Source organism: Panulirus ornatus, chromosome 34 (genome assembly GCF_036320965.1).
Source record: "Panulirus ornatus isolate Po-2019 chromosome 34, ASM3632096v1, whole genome shotgun sequence".
NCBI classification, from domain to species: Eukaryota; Metazoa; Arthropoda; class Malacostraca; order Decapoda; family Palinuridae; genus Panulirus; species Panulirus ornatus.
Window position 1 is genome coordinate 14,277,944 of NC_092257.1, and position 13,967 is coordinate 14,291,910.

A 13,967-nucleotide genomic window follows, 5' to 3' on the forward strand; every position below is an offset into this window, starting at 1 on the left:
CCATGTCTGTCCTGACCTTAGCTTAGGTCCTCTGAGGTCAGGGGCTTTCCCTTAGTGTGTGTGTGTGTGTGTGTGTCTGTGTGTGTGTGTGTGTGTGTGTGTGTGTGTGTGTGTGTGTGTGTGTGTGTGTGTGTGTTTCCTGCGCGTGGTGTTCCGTCTGACGGTACGCACCACATGTCATTTGACCTCAGTAAGTTACTTTGAAAGTTACACCTGAATCTTACCTCTGTACCGTGACCTGTTGATGATGACGGTACGACCCTCTGAACACGACGGTACGACCCCTCAGGTATGGTGATCCGACTCTTCAAGGTAGGTCAAAGGTCAGGTTCATGAATCACACGCTCAAAGGTCGTACCATCGTGACACCCGGTGTCGTACCATCGTGATTGTAAGATAAGGTTCTCGACCAACCATTCCTGAATCAAAATGATGTTCTTCAATCCATACACAAAGGTTACGAAACTCCTCATTTCCACATCATTACAGTCCTGATCGCCTATTCAGGCCCGATTTTCCTTTTATAGATACGTTGATGATTCTATGTTCACGACCTCGGTTCATATGTACAGTGTAGGGGACTGTCTCTGCGTCTATATATTAGTGGTTCGTCACGACACAAGGAGCAAGAAGGGTTAGATACGACCTGTAGTGATGTGGAATGATAACAGGTTCATAATACCGTACAGTGATACAGGAAGTCAAACCACTCACTGCGTCACACACACAGGGTTGTCCCAGTGATAAACTGATATACCCTGGACTGCTGTTATCACGCTGTGGCTCCTGGTGGTGGAGTAGAGGGGGAGGGAAGACTTTGCGATGGTGCAGTTCGATGTCGCTCCAGCTGCTGCAGGTGCTGTCACCCTTCATAATACAGACATGTTTACATAAGGCGCCGAGTTCTCTCGGCGGCTGGGAGATGACCCTCTCACCACAGCAAGTCATTGACTGATATCTAGTGTAAAAGTTATCAGTTCAACCTCCTCCACCCCACCCCACCCTCACCACCACCACCACCATCACCTTTGTCAGTGTTCTCGTAACCTGACGTAACGCTGCCTCACCCTCTACACCTTTAATGCCATCGGTTGGTAATAGTTGTCAGTATTGTTTACATTGGATAGGATTTGGTTTGATACGTTACAAAATTAATAAGTTGCACATTACTCAGATCATTGTGTCGCATGTTTGTGTGATAAATGCTCTTTATAAATACTGTTTCGTATTTCGTCTCGTTAGTTTATAATGAGTGTTTGTTGCTCGGTGTTGCAAGTCTGTGGTTGCAAGGGTGAGGTTCGGAGGTCAGGGGGCAATGAGAACCAGAGGCCATGTTAGGGACGGCAGTGTTACACACACACACACACACACACACACACACACACACACACACACACACACACACACACACACACCATCATACGCAGGGTCGGGAACGTGGTCGTCCGCCTCTGAGCACGACCCACCACTTGACTAGGGAAATGGAAGCCAAGCATTTTGAACCAGAAGACTTCACATATGCTTTCCCCCCCCACCACCCAGCTCTCCAGAGGGGCCATGTTATCTCGCCGTCAGGAGACTTGTAGTCGTTTGTGTGGATGAGAGGGAGGTCTCCGTTCAGGGCAGCAGACGACGCCTTCCTCTGTCCCTTTGTGGCGAAGTTCGTGTGGAGATGGGTTCGGAAACTGGCTGAGGGAAGAGGGTGGTAGGCTAGGGAGAAAAACTGTGTGCATCGGAAAGTCTTGTTTGACCCGTCTAGCGGATACGGACGGGAGTTTGAGGTCTCCTGTCGAGTTGACGACCTGGCAGTCAGGTGTTCTGACAGTTGACGGAAGGAGATGGTGTGGCGCTTTGGGGGGGAAAGCAGGTAGGGACGTATGGGGGACTACCACAGGTCCATGTGGTGATGAGGGCGGGAAGCGGAAGTTGGAAGAAGAGGACACTATACCAGCCGCTCCGCCCACGCCTCTCTCCTCCCCACAGTCACAGCACCATCTGGCATCATAGCGACAACAGTGGATGTCCCGTTAAGTGCTATCACTGGGATGGCAGGATGAGGAGGAGAGAGTCTATCCCACTAGAATGGTAAGAGAAGGGGGACTATCCCACTGGTATGGACAGAGGGGGAAGAGGAGGACCGTGGAAAGTCAAAATTTGGGAATGATTGAGAGCGGACCAGTGTTCATCTCCTGGTAGGTGACGTTAGCTCGTAGGGAGGGGGATAGACACCAGTTGTGAGTGGTGTATGGAGAGAGAGGACGTCGCAGACCAGAGGGCAATAGAGGTCGGGGATAGATGGCAAGAGAAGGAGAAGATTGTGGAAAGTAAAGAGTGAAAGTCTGGAGGAACACGAGACAAGGAGCACCACGCTCGTCAGATAACTTGGAAATCAGAGCGAAAGTAAAAGGTTTGTGATGATGTTGCTGGTTATGTGTTAAATATCACCTGCCTCTCTCGTCATCATGGGGAGTACTGACTACTGCCTCTCTTGTGATCATGGGGAGTACTGACTACTGCCTCTCTCGTGGTCATGGGGAGTACTGACTACTGCCTCTCTTGTGGTGATGGGGAGTACTGACTGCTGCCTCTCTTGTGATCATGGGGAGTACTGACTGCTGCCTCTCTTGTGGTCATGGGGAGTACTGACTGCTGCCTCTCCTGTGATCATGGGGAGTACTGACTACTGCCTCTCTTGTGGTCATGGGGAGTACTGACTACTGCCTCTCTCGTGATCATGGGGAGTACTGACTACTGCCTCTCTTGTGATCATGGGGAGTACTGACTACTGCCTCTCTTGTGGTGATGGGGAGTACTGACTGCTGCCTCTCTTGTGGTCATGGGGATTACTGACTACTGCCTCTCTTGTGGTGATGGGGAGTACTGACTACTGCCTCTCTTGTGGTGATGGGGAGTACTGACTACTGCCTCTCTTGTGGTCATGGGGAGTACTGACTGCTGCCTCTCTTGTGGTCATGGGGAGTACTGACTGCTGCCTCTCTTGTGGTCATGGGGAGTACTGACTACTGCCTCTCTTGTGGTGATGGGGAGTACTGACTGCTGCCTCTCTTGTGGTCATGGGGAGTACTGACTACTGCCTCTCTTGTGGTGATGGGGAGTACTGACTACTGCCTCTCTTGTGGTGATGGGGAGTACTGACTGCTGCCTCTCTTGTGGTCATGGGGAGTACTGACTACTGCCTCTCTTGTGGTCATGGGGAGTACTGACTGCTGCCTCTCTTGTGGTCATGGGGAGTACTGACTACTGCCTCTCTTGTGATCATGGGGAACTGCTTCCCCTGTGGTCATGGGATAACGATTGTAAGGAAAGTTGCAAAGCAAACCCTGAACACGGCGATGCGATCCTTAAGCACGACAGTACGACCCTCGGGCACAACACTACGACCATTGAGCACGACAGTACGACCCTTGAGCACGACAGTACGATCCTTGAGCACGACAGTACGACCCTAGAGCACTACAGTACGATCCTTGAGCACGACGGTACGACTCTTGAACACATGAGACCCAGGGAGGCGCTGCGTCGTGGTTAAGGGTCGTATCGTCGTACCTCTGGGTCGAATTGTAGCGTCGTGCTTAAGGGTCGGACCGTTGTATCCAGGGACATGAAATTGAAAACATCATGACAAAAAATTAAGAGACGATAATACGATCGTAGATTTGAGATGATAACATGATAATGCGATCCTAGATTTGAGATGATAATAGATACGACACGATAACACAGTGAGAGATGACAACCTTTATTATACGATGAAGGATACGTGTGTGTGTGTGTGTGTGTGTGTGTGTGTGTGTGTGTGTGTGTGTGTGACGTCAGGATATCGTTGTTGCTATATTGCCGGGAGTGGTAACACTGCAAGCGTTGACGCGCAAGTCGCTGCAACTGCATTGCGAGGAGGGGGCGATGTCTCTCTCTCTCTCTCTCTCTCTCTCTCTCTCTCTCTCTCTCTCTCTCTCTCTCTCTCTCTCTCTCTCTATCTATCTATCTATCTATCTATTTATCTATCTATCTCAGTGGGCCCCTCGACACTGAGGGAGCGGGTCATGGCTTCTGACAGTGATGGGATCGCGCGGGTGGGGGGGGAGAGTCTTCGTAACGCAGCTGGGTTAGTTAGAAATACACCGCCTGTTGAACTAGCATCATCATCATCATCATCATCGTCATCATCATCTTCATCGTCAAACACTGGGGGGAGAGAGAGAAAGAGAGAGAGAGAGAGAGAGAGAGAGAGAGAGAGAGAGAGAGAGAGAGAGAGAGCATCGGGCTGTCGAAATGATTCCCCCGGTCTTGAGAGAGAGAGAGAAATCCCGTGAGAACAGACCTGAATCTCTTGAGCCGAGGAAAAGAGAGGTTTAAAAGGTGGTCTGACACATGTCTTCAGAAAATTATCCCAGGTTGTGATAATCTCGATCTCACAAGGGGTTTAGGATAGAGTCACAGGATTTCACTTATTGTGTGATGAATACAGTCTCGTGGGGCAAACATTTTACTTTTTTGGGCTAATATTTTACGTTTGAGAGGCAAGCATTTTACTTTGGAGGGACAAAAATTTTACTTTTTGGGCAAACATTTTAGTTTTGAGGGGCAAACATTTTACTTTTGGGAGGTATACATTTTATTTGGGGGTGGCAAACATTTTGATTTTGAGGGGCAAACATTTACTTTTTGAGGCAAACATTCTACTTTAGGGGGGCAAACATTTCACTTTTTCTTTAACAGGATCTTTGTTAAACATTGAATGATTCACAGATTAGATTAATTGAAACCAGTAAGATTAGACGTGCCAAATCTTTCCCTTCCAATCTACGACTGAAATTACGTGCGCCTCCTTCATGTCACGAACAGCTTACAGTTTTTTTTTTTGTCTTTGAAACATCTTCGTTGTATATCTACTTTTACGTTACTGAAACATCTTCGTCATATATCAACGTTTACGGCAGGAAACATCTTCGTTGTATATCTACTTTTACTTCGTTGTATATCTACTTTTACGTTACTGAAACATATTCGTCATATATCAACGTTTACGGCAGTGAAACATCTTCGTTGTATATCTACTTTTACTTCGTTGTATATCTACTTTTACGTTACTGAAACATATTCGTCATATATCTACGTTTACGGCAGTGAAACATCTTCGTTGTATATCTACTTTTACTTCGTTGTATATCTACTTTTACGTTACTGAAACATATTCGTCATATATCTACGTTTACGGCAGTGAAACATCTTCGTTGTATATCTTCTCTTACGGTACTGATGTCTACGTTTCAGTTCTTTCTCTCCTCGCTATCACAAACTGGCTCGTCCAGATCCACTGGTCTGTTGTGCACTGTGTGTGTGCATTCTCTTTTGGAACATCGTACAACACCTTCGGTTGAGCGACTCTGGTGCTCCAAGGACCGTCGCCAACACACACACTTTTTTTTTTGTCAGGTGACATTCATGATAAATGCAAGTCAACTTCATTACCGTTGTGGCAATGGTGATAACAGAGGCTTTGACAACGGCATGTGGGGAGGAGGGGGAGGGGAGGGAGTGGTAGATAAGAGTGCGGTAGGAGTTGCCAGCATTTTCTTTTTTTTACTTAAGGTTGGACGTTGTGGAGGAGGAGGTGGAGGAGGATGTTGTTTGGACAGATGGGCTCAGGGGTGTGTGTGTGTGTGTGTGTGAGCCAGACCGACGTGGAAGTATACACAAGATGGTTATACTGTTGCTGCTGGTGGTCGGAGTCATCCATCCCTGCGGGTGAAGACATCCATCTGGACGTGGATGGCTGAAGATGCATGTTGCCTCCGTGGTTGTCAGAATGGTTGAAGCTTGATCGTTTGAGTGGTTGAAGCTTTGCTTGTCAGAATGGTTGCAGCTGGAGCGTCAGGTATGGTAGGAGATGAAGGTGGTTGTTGTTGTTGTTGTTGTTGTTGTTGTTGTTGTTGTTGTTGTTGCTGTTGTTGTTGTTGTTGTTGTTGTTGTCGGTGAGCCGTACTGGTTTTTGCCAGGTTGCAGAACGTGATGATGGCTGTGGTTGTGATGTAGACAATTTGTTGGTGAGCGCAAGTGTGATCCATGGAGGGAGGAAGGATACGGTTGTATGGTTGTAGGTGTGAGGGGAGGCAGGAAGGATACGGTTGTATGGTTGTGGGTGTGAGGGGAGGCAGGAAGGATACGGTTGTATGGTTGTGGGTGTGAGGGGAGGCAGGAAGGATACGGTTGTATGGCTGTGTGGGTAAGAGGGGGGACGACGACGTGGGGGGTAGGTGTATGTGTGTGTGTGTGTGTATGTCTGGTGGTGACGTCGAACACGGGACCATCTGTCGCGACATAGATACCTGTCTCTATCTGCCGCACCTGTTAGAGAGAGAGAGAGAGAGAGAGAGAGAGAGAGAGAGAGAGAGAGAGAGAGAGAGAGAGAGAGAGAGAGAGACTTTGACCGGAGTCTATACCGTGCCATATCTGTAGCCCGAGTCCCACCACGTCAGGGGACTAGATATGGAGATATACCGTCTGTTGGGCAGATATTGTGAGACTAGGTGGCACGTATAAGGGTAAGGAGATTTTTTTTTTAAAAGCAAGCTGTTCGTGTCCTACCTGAGGCCAAAGCTGGAATGTACCTCTCATGTTTAGTTACCGCAGCTCACACTGGAGCTGGTAGAGAAGGTGCAGAGGAGGGCAATAAAGATGGCACCAGAATCGATACAGTTACGGGGAAAGGCTACGGAGGCCTTAGCTTTGCCCACCTTGGAAGAGAGAAGAGTTTAGGGTTTGACCTGATCCCAACCTGTCACAGGAGCCCTCATGACGTCACAGGAACCATCGTGAGGTCACCTGGACCCCATGTCGTGACCAGAACCCGCCGACGATCGCCGTCAGCCAAGCCACGGGAGGTCATTATATTGTCCTCCTTGTAAGGTTATCAGAAACACCAGTTTGTTGAAACGTGACCTTTGACCTGATGATGGGAAGTGCAAAGACTTGACCTCTGGCCTAAAGGTAAGTGCTAAGACTTGACCTTTGACCTGAGGGGAAGTACTGAGAGGAGGAAATCCCCCCTTGAGCGCCCACCTCTTCCACGGCGCCTTAGTGACGACACAACAAACTAGTAGATAAATCTAAAATAGATAGCCACATCTACCCTCACGAGTTCTACCGTCGTGCCGGATTGGCCAGCCGCCTTGTGTGTGTGTGTGTGTGTGTGTGTGTGTGTGTGTGTGTGTGTGTGTGTGTGCGTGTGTGTGTGTGGAAAGTGTGAGCCACGCCGGAGTAAGAGGGGAAAATGTGATAAATGTTCTTTTAAAAACCAGGAGTTAGTGCTGAGGAGAACGTCCCAAAGCCCACGCCCCCAGCCCGGCTACACGTACGAAAGTGGCTAGTGATGATGATGATGTTGTCACACACACACACACACACACACACACACACACACACACACACATGGCCCTCAGAGCCACCTTACGTTAACCTATTACCGACAGCAGCGCGTCGTGTCTCGTAGATAAAACGACGCACAGAGGGAAGGAAGAGTTGAGGCGGCTGGGAGAGAGAGAGAGAGAGAGAGAGAGAGAGAGAGAGAGAGAGAGAGAGAGAGAGAGAGAGAGAGAGAGAGAGAGAGAGCATCCCGACGGAAAGAAAGGGATGGTTAAAGAGAGAAAATAGCTTGAGTTTTTGGTGCCAACGAGAGAGAGTTTGAAGGCGGAGCTAACCCATATATACGATATTTAAGATAGTAAGCCTGTTATGTCGATTATATTACGATTATATCTGTTATGTAGATTATATTACGATTATATCTGTTATGTCGATTATATTACGATTATATCTGTTATGTCGATTATATTACGATTATATCTGTTATGTCGATTATATTACGATTATATCTGTTATGTCGATTGTATTACGATTATACATGGATTACCTTTTTTTTCCTCTTAGCATTCAAGTAATTTAGTGACAACTAAGGCTCCATATACCCAAGAGGGTAGTACCCCTCTATTAGGTAGCTGTCTGCAACCTACTACCTTGTATATATATATATATATATATATATATATATATATATATATATATATATATATATATATATATATATATATATATATATATATATACTGTCAGAGGCTAAAGTATGTAAAGTCATATAAAAAGATTAGAAAGTGTATTAGTATTATAAGAGCCATTGTGTCTCAATTAAATACTGAATATTCTTGTATATTAGCTTTTTGTTTTTACCTGCAACAATGTGTGCTAATGACCGTTTGTGTGGGAGGGAAATTGGGCTAGGTTTTTTGATGGCTACGCTGTGTGTGTGTGGGTGTGGGTGGGTGGACCCGCGGGAGGGAGGTGAGGACGGAGAGAGAGAGAGAGAGAGAGAGAGAGAGAGAGAGAGAGAGAGAGAGAGAGAGAGAGAGAGAGAGGTCATCCCGGAAGAGTGGGGTCACATCAAGCGAGGGGGGGGAGGGGGGGTCACAAGGTTTGGTACACGGTGACGGAATAGTACAAATAGTGGCAGTGCTAGCAGGAGTAGTAGTACTAGAAGTTGGACTAGCAATGATAGTACTTATCAGTGGCACTACTAGCAATAATAGTACTAGCTGTAGTAGTACTAGCAGTAGTACTAGCAGTAATAGTACTAGCTGTAGTAGTACTAGCAGCTACTAGCAATGATAATACTAGCAGTACTATAGTGCTTGAAGTACTAGCACTAGTAAGACAGTACTTCCTTGTACGAGAGGCTGGTGTCTCCCCTCCCCCTCCACTCCCACCTCCTCCCACCGCCACCACCGCCACGCCCCAACCTCCCCCTCACCCCCCACACCCAACCAGCCAAACCAGTTAATATAAACAAGTTCAGCGAGAACTCAGGGAAAAAGAAGAACACTTCGCGAGTAGGAAACAAAAAAGCAGCGACGGTATATAATGTTAACGATGATGAGTGTATAACGAATAAATGGCTCAGTTCCGAGCGTGTAGTGTAGATAATTATCAAGTTTACGGCGGGAACATTAGGTCGTCAAGATATTGTAAATATACGAAAGCTCAGGTAAAAAGAAAAATACTAATGATTAATTAGAAATGTGGAACGTCAACGGAAGAGTTCAATGGAAAACCTTGATGTATGGGTTAGGTCAGTCCCAGATGAACCTCGGATTAAGGATTACATAACGATCATCGTGTGGGAGGGAAGGTATTAATCATGAGACACAACTTGCGGTGAGCGCTACGCGCTAACACTACCTTTTGTTAAGATAACATCTTCATAGGTTGGTACTTCCCCTCCTGCCCCATCACACCCAACGCGTATCCCGTCCCCCTCCTGTTCCATCATTCCCACCGATTACCTCCTCTCCCGCCCCATCACCCCCGCCCATTTCCCCTCCCCCTTCCCTCCTTCATCAAGGTCAGGTCAGAGGTCGCCTCCAGCACTGGTCTTCCCGTTTGGTCTTCTTTTCAGTGTTGTAAGTTTGCCAGGAGCAGGTGTGTGAGGAGGGAGAAAGGTGTGTGAAGAGGGAGAAAGGTGTGTGAGGAGGGAGAAAGGTGTGTGAGGAGGCAGACAGGTGTGTTTGTGTGTGTGTGTGTGTGTGTGTGTGTGTGTGTGTGTGTGTGTGTGTGTGTGTGTTTTGAAGGGGGGACTACAGGTGTGGGTATTAGGGGAGAACAGGACAGGTGTGGTGTTAGGGAGGGGACAGTACAAGGTGTGGGTATTAGGATGGATGGAGGAGAACCTGGTTTAGTATTAGTGTGACGACAAGGTTAATGTTACGAGGAGGACGTGTGTGACGGCACGGGTATATGTTACGGGGAGTACGTGTGTGACGACCGGGTAAGGCCAGGTGTGGTAAGACCTGCCCATAATTCGTAAGACACTGTGTTCGCCTCTGTGTTCCTGCAGTGGTATAGACAGCGAAGAGGAAGAGTCTTAGAACCACAGAGGGACCAGTGTGAGTTATACTCTCTTTGTCTTAATTTACCTGAAGTGACTGACTTGCTTCGTCCATATATTACTCATGTTCTGTGCTGTTCCTCCTCGTCGAAACGAAGCTCCGGCAGGAAATACAGCAGCGTGCCATTGTATAACGTGTAGAAAACGGGACTTGGAGGAAGAGGAGGAAGTGTTACCAGTTACACTGAAATTGTAAATTATAGTGATGGATGTCGGGGTTGATATTCTTGCTTGGGGGGTGGGCGAGGTAGCGTGTGAGTGGGGGAGGGTGTGTGGGTTGTTGGGGGTGAGGGGGGGAAGAAGATGTGAATGTTACCGGGGATGTGGAGAGGGACCGCCGCTTACCTCTCTATACGCGGTTCCTAGAAAGTGAAAACTGGGAAGTGGTGTGTGTGTGTGGGGGGTGCCATCTGTCGTGTTGTGGTGTGGCCGCCGGCCGACAGATGTTGGGCCAGTGCTCGTACTTCCTCTCTCTCTCTCTCTCTCTCTCTCTCTCTCTCTCTCTCTCTCTCTCTCTCTCTCTCTCTCTCTCTCTCAGTATCCAGTCCCTCCCTCCAACTCTTCCTCTCTGTCCATCCGTCCGTTTAGTTGTCTGTCTGTGGTCTGTCTCCTCCTCCTCCTCCTCCTCCGTCCACCCCTCACGGAGTTCTCTCCCCCTCCCAACCCACCCACCCGTCTGTCTCTTGGCCTCACTGTAAGAGATAAATGTCTCTCGCTCGTCCGGTAAATTGTCTTTCAAATAGCGGATTCGATAAGGATCAAAATGTCTCCTCCAGACGAACGATATATATATATATATATATATATATATATATATATATATATATATATATATATATATATATATATATATATATATATATTCTCCGTTGACCTAACTCTTTTTATCCTGACCTCTGTATATATGTGATAGATTCCTAACCTTTTCTCTCTCTTTTTCTCTTATCCTGCCCATCCTCCGCCCTCGTGCGTGCATCCTGAAAGGGGAATCCTGCGCTTACCAGTTGGCAATCCTTGGCTCACAAGTTGGCGATCCTAAACTCACCAGTTGGTGATCCTAGGCCCCACCAGTTGGCGATCCTAGGCCGCACCAGTTGGCGATCCTAGGCCCCAGCAGTTGGCGATCCTAGGGCCCACCAGTTGGCGATCCTAGGGCCCACCAGAACTAGAACTCTCTGGGGATGTTACCGCTGCTGTGGCAGTATTCTGTGAGGGAATGTGGGAGGATAGGGGAAGGTTGTAGCTGATTGGATGGGCGGGGGAGGAGGAGGAGGAGGAGGAGGAGGGAGAGCATTGCCTTGCTTCCTTACCCACCCCCACGATGGTAATTTTATCTCGGCTTGATGCAGCAAGAGTTGGAGGCTCAGAGGTGAACACACTGATAAAAAAGAAAATGTGTTGTGTTTCACTAGGGTGGTGGTGGTGGTGTCATGCAGTGTGTGTGTGTGTGTGTGTGTGTGTGTGTGTGTGTGTGTGTGTGACAAAGTATTATATCGTCCAGTCAGAATCCTTAACGTGCACAGGCCTCAGTCATGTGCTGGTGTGTGTGTGTGTGTGTGTGTGTGTGTGTGTGTGTGTGTGTGTGTGTGTAGATGATAGGGTAAATGTACAAAGTCTGGGGGAGCTCGAGAGAGTTTTAAGGTAAATTTACAGATAATGCGATAATCATGGGTGATAATGGGGAGATGGGAGGTATAGTGGGGTTGTACAGTGGTCAGTTGTGAAGTTGTTCGAGTTATTTTGGGGTTGTATACTGGTGGTGTTAACACTGTGCATGTTATAGGGTGTTGAACTGTGGTCATTGTAACGTGTTATAATAGGGTTGCGCACTATGTAACGCGTTACGTGTTCGGTGTGACAGGACATACGCGGTCTTGATCCACGTCATATAAGCGGTAAGTAACACGTCTCAGTGTGTGACGCTGCACATCAAGATATGTGATGAGCGTTACTCCCTTTGGTGTCTTGTAACAGTACATATGATAGTACGTCACTACACGTAGTGGTAAATAACACTACACGGGGTGTCATGTAACGCTACACGTGGTGGCTTGTAACACAACATGTGACGGGTGATAACGTTCAAGATAAAAGTAGCAGCGATGACTTGTTACGTAACGCGTTGACCTGTTCGCGAACGGTCACTTGTTATCATCTTGGTAACCCCTTAAGACGACGTGTACCTGTCAAGGAACACGACGGTACGATCCTGAAGCACGAAGGTACGTGCCTTCAGGCACGGCAGTACGATCCTGGAGCACGACGGTACGATCCTCGAGCACGACAGTACGTGGCAAGGGACAAGACGGTACGGTCCTTAAGCAAGAAGGTACGATTTTTCAAGTATGACAGTACGATCCTTGACCACGACGTGTACAATCCTTGAGCACGACAGTGCGATCCTTGAACACGAGGGTACAATCCTTGGATATATATATGATGGCTTAACCTTTAACATGACCCACATAATCATACCCAAATTCCCTACGGCCGTGCTGGACGGTCGTACCGTCGTGCCCCCAGAGAACAGGGTTGTCAAGCAAGTATAGTTACACATCACTGGTGAGTGTCGAGAGTAAGCGTATCCTGTTATTGACTCAGGCATTGAAATTGTAGGTGAGTCACAGCAGGGAGTCGATCGACGCACAAAAACAAGTCATAAGTTCATTGACTTTTAATCTATGAAATCATTACTAAGGGTGAAGGAGGAACGCCCTACACGCTCGTCGGGATGTGAAAAAAAGAGCAGCGATGGTGTGTCCGTAATAGATGAAATATTGCAGTTGAGGGAGAGAAGGTGGGGAGAGTGGGCGTCGGGGCGGGACGGGACGAGGCGGAAAGGGGTATGAGGGGGAGGTGAGGCGGGTGGGAGGGAGAGGAGGAGCAGGCGACTCGTTGTTGCTTAATTGTGTTGTTGCTGGACGGACGGGCGGGCGGGCCGGTTGCCAGAGGGCTAAACGATTGGGGCTTGAGAAACCTCTGCATTTACCTCGTTTTCTAATAGTTATATTTTTCTCGAAGGTGACTCAAGTTTTGTAATTGATGTTGTACTTGTGTTGTTGAAGTAGGACCTGGGAGAAGGTTGAGTAACGTGTGTGTTTCGCCCTTGATGATGTCATCGGGTGTTATATGTACACACATCCTGCTGGCCGGGATGTATGTGTGTATATCCGTCTGTACGTATATCTTGTGGGGGGTGTGTGTGTGTGTGTGTGTGTGTGTGCCCTTTTGTGGTGGTTGGGTGTGGAGGGGATGAGGGGAGCATGGGTGGTAGGACATGTCTCAGGTAAAGGGCAAGTAATCTAGCCTTAATTTGACTGTGACACCATCTGGTTAACCTCTTCACATGTTAGTTGCTCCAGACATATTTTACTTTGGTTTTCACACTGGATTCAAATTCATGTTTTGGTTCTTTCCTGATGTCAGTTTTTAGAAATTGCATTTAACAACACGATATTGTGTTCAGAAATCTTTTTTCTATATATTTAGAGCAGGTTAAGATAAGCCATCGGCTTTGTGACGTGTGAGAGGGAATCTACAAACATTTTGATGTACATTCCTCTACCATGGCTGGTGGGGGTGACGCTGATGGCGACACACACACACACACACACACACACAGTGCCAGGAACCCGGAGCTGGCCAAGCGACCTCGCCCTACAAGGAGGAAAGTATTGGGAACGGATATTATAGTTTTCATCATATAGATATCTCAGAGCCGCCCAATGTTTCTGGAGCAAGCGTAGACGTAATTTGAGGGAGGCATTTTATAAGGTAATGAATCACGTCATTTGCTTATGAAACGCTTTATATAGGAAGCGTTGCTGCGTGATTTGAATGTTGACATATATGGGGGAAAATGCGGTGGCGTCATCATGAGAAATGGTTGCAATCCCAGGATGGGGAAAATGTGCAAGTATCCCGATATATATATATATATATATATATATATATATATATATATATATATATATATATATATATATATATATATATATATTATTATTAT

At 47.3% G+C, this 13,967-nt stretch overlaps 1 protein-coding gene across 7 annotated transcripts in view; it reads left to right on the top strand.

Annotated features, from left to right (window-relative positions):
• LOC139759894 (uncharacterized) overlaps positions 1-13,967 on the top strand; it is a 295,508-nt gene that overhangs the window by 228,924 nt on the left and 52,617 nt on the right. The window lies entirely within an intron of this gene.